The sequence below is a fragment of the Mustela nivalis genome, assembly GCF_964662115.1.
Source record: "Mustela nivalis genome assembly, contig: HAP1_SCAFFOLD_525, whole genome shotgun sequence".
Classification (NCBI taxonomy): domain Eukaryota; kingdom Metazoa; phylum Chordata; class Mammalia; order Carnivora; family Mustelidae; genus Mustela; species Mustela nivalis.
This window is the reverse complement of record NW_028136133.1, coordinates 111784-117730: the sequence shown is the minus strand read 5'-3', so window position 1 is coordinate 117730 and position 5947 is coordinate 111784. Positions and strand designations below refer to the sequence as shown.

The 5947-nt window shown below is 43.2% G+C and overlaps 1 pseudogene across 1 annotated transcript; it reads right to left on the bottom strand.

Annotated features, from left to right (window-relative positions):
- Positions 1-257: 257 nt before the first annotated feature.
- Positions 258-2724, bottom strand: LOC309857240 (kelch-like protein 13 pseudogene; annotated as a pseudogene). The gene has a single exon. The product of its transcript is annotated as a kelch-like protein 13 pseudogene (transcript).
- Between the last annotated feature and the right edge of the window lie 3223 nt (positions 2725-5947).

Sequence of the window (5947 nt, the reverse complement as noted above, 5' to 3'; positions counted from 1 at the left end):
TTTCCTGTTAGAGCAAGCTGCCTCCCTTCGACATCTCACAGTCAAAGATGAAAGGAAAACTTTTTACTTTGAAGCCGAGTTAGCACAGTTGTACACTTACTACAATCCACCTTCGAGTTGGTTCGCTGGGCTTTCTAATGTAAGATGACAAATACCTTACACCCAATACACAGCATCGAAAAAGTACTGAAGAAACATTTTATAGACAATATCTTGGGTTGGTTTTTTTTTTTTTTTGTGGGTTTTGTGTGTGTGTGTGTTTTGTTTTGTTTTGTTTTTATATGTTAAACATCAGCTTCAATGGGATACATTTCCAGAATGGTTTTGTTACCAACTTTATAAACACCCTAAGCCAAAGAAACAGCACAAATAACATCAATGTTGTCTTTTTTTTTTTTTTTCCAATATCTGTAACAATTACTGGAGGCTAATCCTTACATACACTACTAAAGGGGGCGCAAAAGAAGAGAATTCATGACACGCTGCAAAGATAGGAACACAGCATCTTAGTCGCGGGGCGGGGTTGATCTTAAGGTGCAGAAAAGGTGGACTCTCTAGAAGGTGATGGTGTGGTTTCTTGGGGAGGGAACACCGTGAGTGTACAAGCTCGGATGCCACCAAGGGACTCTGGGAGATCAAACACCTTATGCCACTCATCTTTGTCAGGGTCATATTTCTGCACTATCTCCACCATACAGCGATTATTCCAGGAATACCCACCAACCACGTAGATCTTATTTTCAAAGACCGCGACCCCGACATCGCTCTGCCCCCTTAACATGGCAGCAATTGGGGTCCACTGGTCAAGGATAGGTGAGTAGTATTCACAGCTTAGGACATCATCATAATCACTTGTGCCTCGGAAGTGATTGCCGCCAATGACGTAGAGCCTCTCGCCCACCATACACTCTGACCATGGTCATCGGCGCCTTCTGGATCCATTTGTCAGTGTCCGGGTCAAAGCACATGAGCTCCTTTTGGAAAGTGTCATGAGTGATTCCCCCTGAAATATAAATGACTCCTCCATACACAGTTCCAGCATGGCCCTAGTGGGGTTCACTCATTTTGGCAACATAGGTCCATTCATTTGTTCTTGGATGGTAACACTCCACTGTGGGCAGTTCACCAGCTGCATTTCGCCCACCGACTGCGTACAGATATCCTTTGAGGGCACTTAGGTGGAAAAAGGTGCGCTTTTCATTTAAAGATGCAACCTGCATCCATTTATTGTAGCGAGGATCAAATCTGAAGACCATATCGACTGCTGTTTTTCCTTTTGTGTCATAATTGCTCTGTCCGCCGATGACATAGAGGAAATTTCCAATGACAGCAATGCCATGCTTGTACCGTGGGGCATCCATGGGGGCTAACGATTTCGATTCATGGGCCTTTTGATCATACATGCGCAATTCCTTGCTGACAACCAGCTGCTGCCTCAGAACTCCGAGTGTGACCAAATGAGTGGTGTCAGAGGGAATGGCAGTCCTGTCTGACTGCATCACTGGCTGCATGTATGGCATCATTTGGTAATTGCTGGCTTCCAAAAGGAGATTCACACAGGTATTATCAGTTCTCATGAAATCCACGGTTTGCACATAATTGATGAGCTCCTGCGGTGTCATCAGTGGAAATCCTATGTTCTTCATTAATTTGGCAGCAAAGTCCATCCGAGGCTCTTCTAGGCGTAGCCAGCGACAGGTAGCCTTAAAGAGCTCAAGTTCAGTGCAGTGCTTAAGGCTATTACTGGAAAGCACAAAGGCAAGATGCTCAAAAGGGAGCTTCAAGAACTCCCCAGTGCTCAGCAATGCGGGAAAATTCTTCAAGACAAAACTGTTGACATATTTATCCACTTCTGTCAGATTGTAGGTGTTGGCAATCTGACCAACTTCGACACAATTGTCTAAAGTGACCCCAGATATGAGAAATACTTTGCAGAAGTCCAAAACCGGCAGAATCTGAAGAAAACTGGAGCTTCGAGGGTGTCCTGAAGGTTGTCCATGTTAAGAGAAAGCTTTGCAGTATAAATGAAATCAATAATTTTCCTTAAGTCGACTTTGCTCACACCGTGAAGCTTAATGCACATTAAATCTTGTTCTTTCATTCCACCTGTGAACATTGCCTTGAAGTAATCACTAGCAGAGGCCATCATGACTCTATGCACAGGGACGGTGTCATCTGTGCCACCAGGCATCAGGGTCACATCGCAAAGCAATCCTTCAAGTCGAAGCTGGTCAAAGCCCTGTAACACCACCGAACTGTGGGTATTGCTGGTAAAGACGCGTGTGGTCCCTGCCTTGGAAGACCGCAGATGGGATGAGAGACCCATTTCGCTGCTTCCAAGGGACAATTTCATGTGCTGGTCCTCCTCTTCCACTAGAGATCGGTTACGGAGTATTGCAGCGACTGACTCCCCTCTATGAAGATGATCCATCACCTCTAACACTCGGATAATGACCTTGTTTGCCGCGTCCCCGCGTCCCGCCGTCCGTCAGTCCGCTGCCGCACTCCGAGGGCCAAAGAGCGAGTCGCACGGCGCAGCCGGGGCTCCCTCCCGCTTGCGAGACACCGCCCCCCCACCTCCGCAGCCCCTGGCTCGTCCTGGTCACTTCGCCCTCGCGCAGGTGGAGAGCAGGGACCCTAACCCGTCCGCCGATCCACTTATTTTCCAAAGTCCCCGTTCCCGGCTTCCCCGGAAGGGGAGATTGAGCTGCTGCGGCCGCATTGGCAGAGCCTCCGCCTGACCTCGGGGGTTGGGGGGTGCGGGGGGAGAGGGAGGGGGCGGGAGTCCAGTTAAGGAGGGGAGGGGGCGGGGGGAGCGAGCTCGCGGGCGGGGGGAACATGGCGGCTGGGGTGGCCCCGGCGGCGCCTCGTATATATTCTTTTTTAAAATTAAATTAAATTAAATTAAATTGTGTGTGTGTGTGTTCCAAAATTCATTGTTTATGCACCACACCCAGTGCTCCATGCAATACGTGCCCTCCATCATACCCACCACCAGGCTCACCCAACCCCCCACTCTCCTCCCCTCCAAAACCCTCAGTTTGTTTCTCAGAGTTGACAGTCTCTCAGAAGTGACTTGGGGGAAATCGGAGGGGGAGATAAACCATGAACATTTAACAAGATTAAATAAACTTCTGAGAAAAGAAACACATTGAATATATGAATAGTCACAGCAGAAAGGAAGGACTTTTTTTTTTTTTAACATCAAATGAAAACTATTAAACAGAAGACATTATGTTAGGGGAAATGTGCATTCTTGAGATTATTATCCAATAGAAATATTTATTTCTTTCCTATAAAAATGATTAAAACAAAAATAATCGAGCTTATTATTTGTTATATTTATGAGTGTTTATGAATTATTTGCTGGGAAAATATGTATTTAGCAGATTATTTTCTCCTTTCAGAAAATCATTAAGATTCCCTAAATATGACATGTATCTTTAAAGGGTTTTGGAAATAATGTACTTTAATTTCCTGCCCTCTAGTGACCAAAATAACACACTCATGCCTTTCCATTGAACAAAGTGCATGCTTTAGTATCAGGAAATAAAATTATATTAGAGAATTTGGGGACAGACAATATGAGAAATTCTCGTTGTCATTTATGTGTTAAACTTTAGTGTAACAAATACCATTTTGGCATTTTATTTTATTCAGAGTTTGGTACATGACATTAAAATTATTAAGTAAAAGTCGATATGCTGCTACTAGCTCTCACTTGGCTATCTTTGACCTGTATCTATAATTACAGGGTATGTACTATAAGACCTGGTAACAACCAGGAAGTCGGTAATTTAATATCTTTTTTTTTAAGATTTTATTTATTTATCAGAGAGAGAGAGAGAGGGAGAAAGCGAGCACAGACAGACAGAATGGCAGGCAGAGGCAGAGGGAGAAGCAGGCTCCCTGCCGAGCAAGGAGCCCGATGTGGGAATCGATCCCAGGACGCTGGGATCATGACCTGAGCCGAAGGCAGCTGCCCAACCAACTGAGCCACCCAGGCGTCCCAGTAATTTAATATCTTTAATCTTAAGTATCAGAAGTGAAGAAAACTATCTAACCGTAAAAGTGACTGCCAATACTAAATTCATTTGAATCTTAAGTCTAGGCAGTAGTAAGCTGGATAACTTGCCTGGGAGTTTAAGCCTGAGATAGAAATAATCAAATAGTTGATTGCTATAATAGGACTAAATAAGGTAGAACTTCTGGATTTGATTAAGTACAATGTTAGCATTGTTTGGTATCCTAATTACTGACTGCATCATTGCTTTACTGCCTGAACATTTTGGCATTCCTGGGCCCAGGAATGTATGTGGCATTTGTGCCAGGAATTTATCACCAACAAATTTACTGAGTTTGTATTAACCCCATCTTTGGTGTCTGGTAACTAAATTCAAAGTGAAAGAGCTCAGTCATCACACCATACTCTCAGGTCTTGTTGGAGCTCTGAGATCTTGCATCCAGAAGGGGTGGCACTATGTTCTGATGTTATACAAACTGGGTCAATGCTTTGCATATGTAGAGGTTCTTTAAAATCCATTACCCTACTTCATAAGACATATGTTTAGGGCTGCAGACAGGAACTCATTTTCACAGGGATGGAGGTCTTAGGTGGAAGTGGGTACTGCAGGGCCAGCTATTTCTGAGGCCACCGTCTGAGAACACTACAGTGGTGCTTTTCCAGGCAAAGCCAGAATGTCCCTTGAAAGGGTATGAGCTCTCCACCAACTTCCATGTGACTGTCCCTGTGTGGAGAACAGGGTTGAGTGGGATGGCATCCTATGTGAGGTGTTAGAATATGATTTTGGGACCAGTACACCCCATGCCAAGCTCTCACTCACTGTACGTTACCTATATGACCAACTCTGCATCAGCCTCTCTCTTCTTTACAACAGCCTTGCCTGATGGGTGTTATCCCCCCATGTGAAGAGGCGCTAACTGATGGAAAGACTAACTTTTGGGGTTACTTTTGGATCTCATGTCTACTGAGCTTCTAAACATGACATCTTTCACTTAATACCGATTCTGTTACTTTTTTAAAAACAGAAAATAGTAATTGCTTCATTTTAGGCCTTAGAGACAGAAATTGCCAATGGTATTATATGCAGAGCATAGAGGAAAACACAATGCACAACTTAAGAAGAAGGACGAAGAAGAGAATTAATATTCTCCAACTAAAAAACATACTAGAAAAAAGTATTTTAAAAAACACTAGAAAAAAAACCCATCTGAAGCAAGATTTATTATATCCATTTAAGAGATAAAGAAACTGAGGCTCAGAACAACTTTTTAAAGGGAGATAGTAAAAAGTACAGGCTCAGAATCACTTGTTCAATGGCAAAAGCAGGGCCCAACATAGGTTTGGCTGTATCTACAGCATTTCTACTACACCACATGTATTTTATCTTAAATAGCAATGTAGGCATAGCCTAATTTCTAGGACATATGAAGAAACAAAATAATTTTTAGTACGATTTTAAAAAAACTAAAAATTATAAGTTTGGTTTTTGTTTTGTTTTGTTTTAGAAATTTTCGACCTGACTTTCCTCTGTCTCTGAACAATTTTCATAACTGTACTTCAAAGATGGGGAAATATCTTAGTAGGACATGCCTTCTGGTTGAAAGACTTATAGAAGTAGTTGTTCTATTCACCTCTCCAGTTATTTGGGGCTTCCTCTGGAATGTAGTCCTTGTTAGCCACTCCCTCTTTTTAGAAGGTGATGGGAAGAGGAAGATTCTTCACAAGAAAAAATTGTTTTTGTTGGAGTTCTTGGTAAATGCAGGGGGCAGAGGATTTCCCAGTAATGGCAGGAACAATAGTTCACAGAAGAGTGGATGTAGCTCTTCTGAGACTGGGCAGGAATTCTTCTGTGTTGCTCTTGGAAAGGATAAAGAGACAGGAAGAATAAGAGTAAGGGTGTGGAGCTGTTAAGACAAAGTCTAG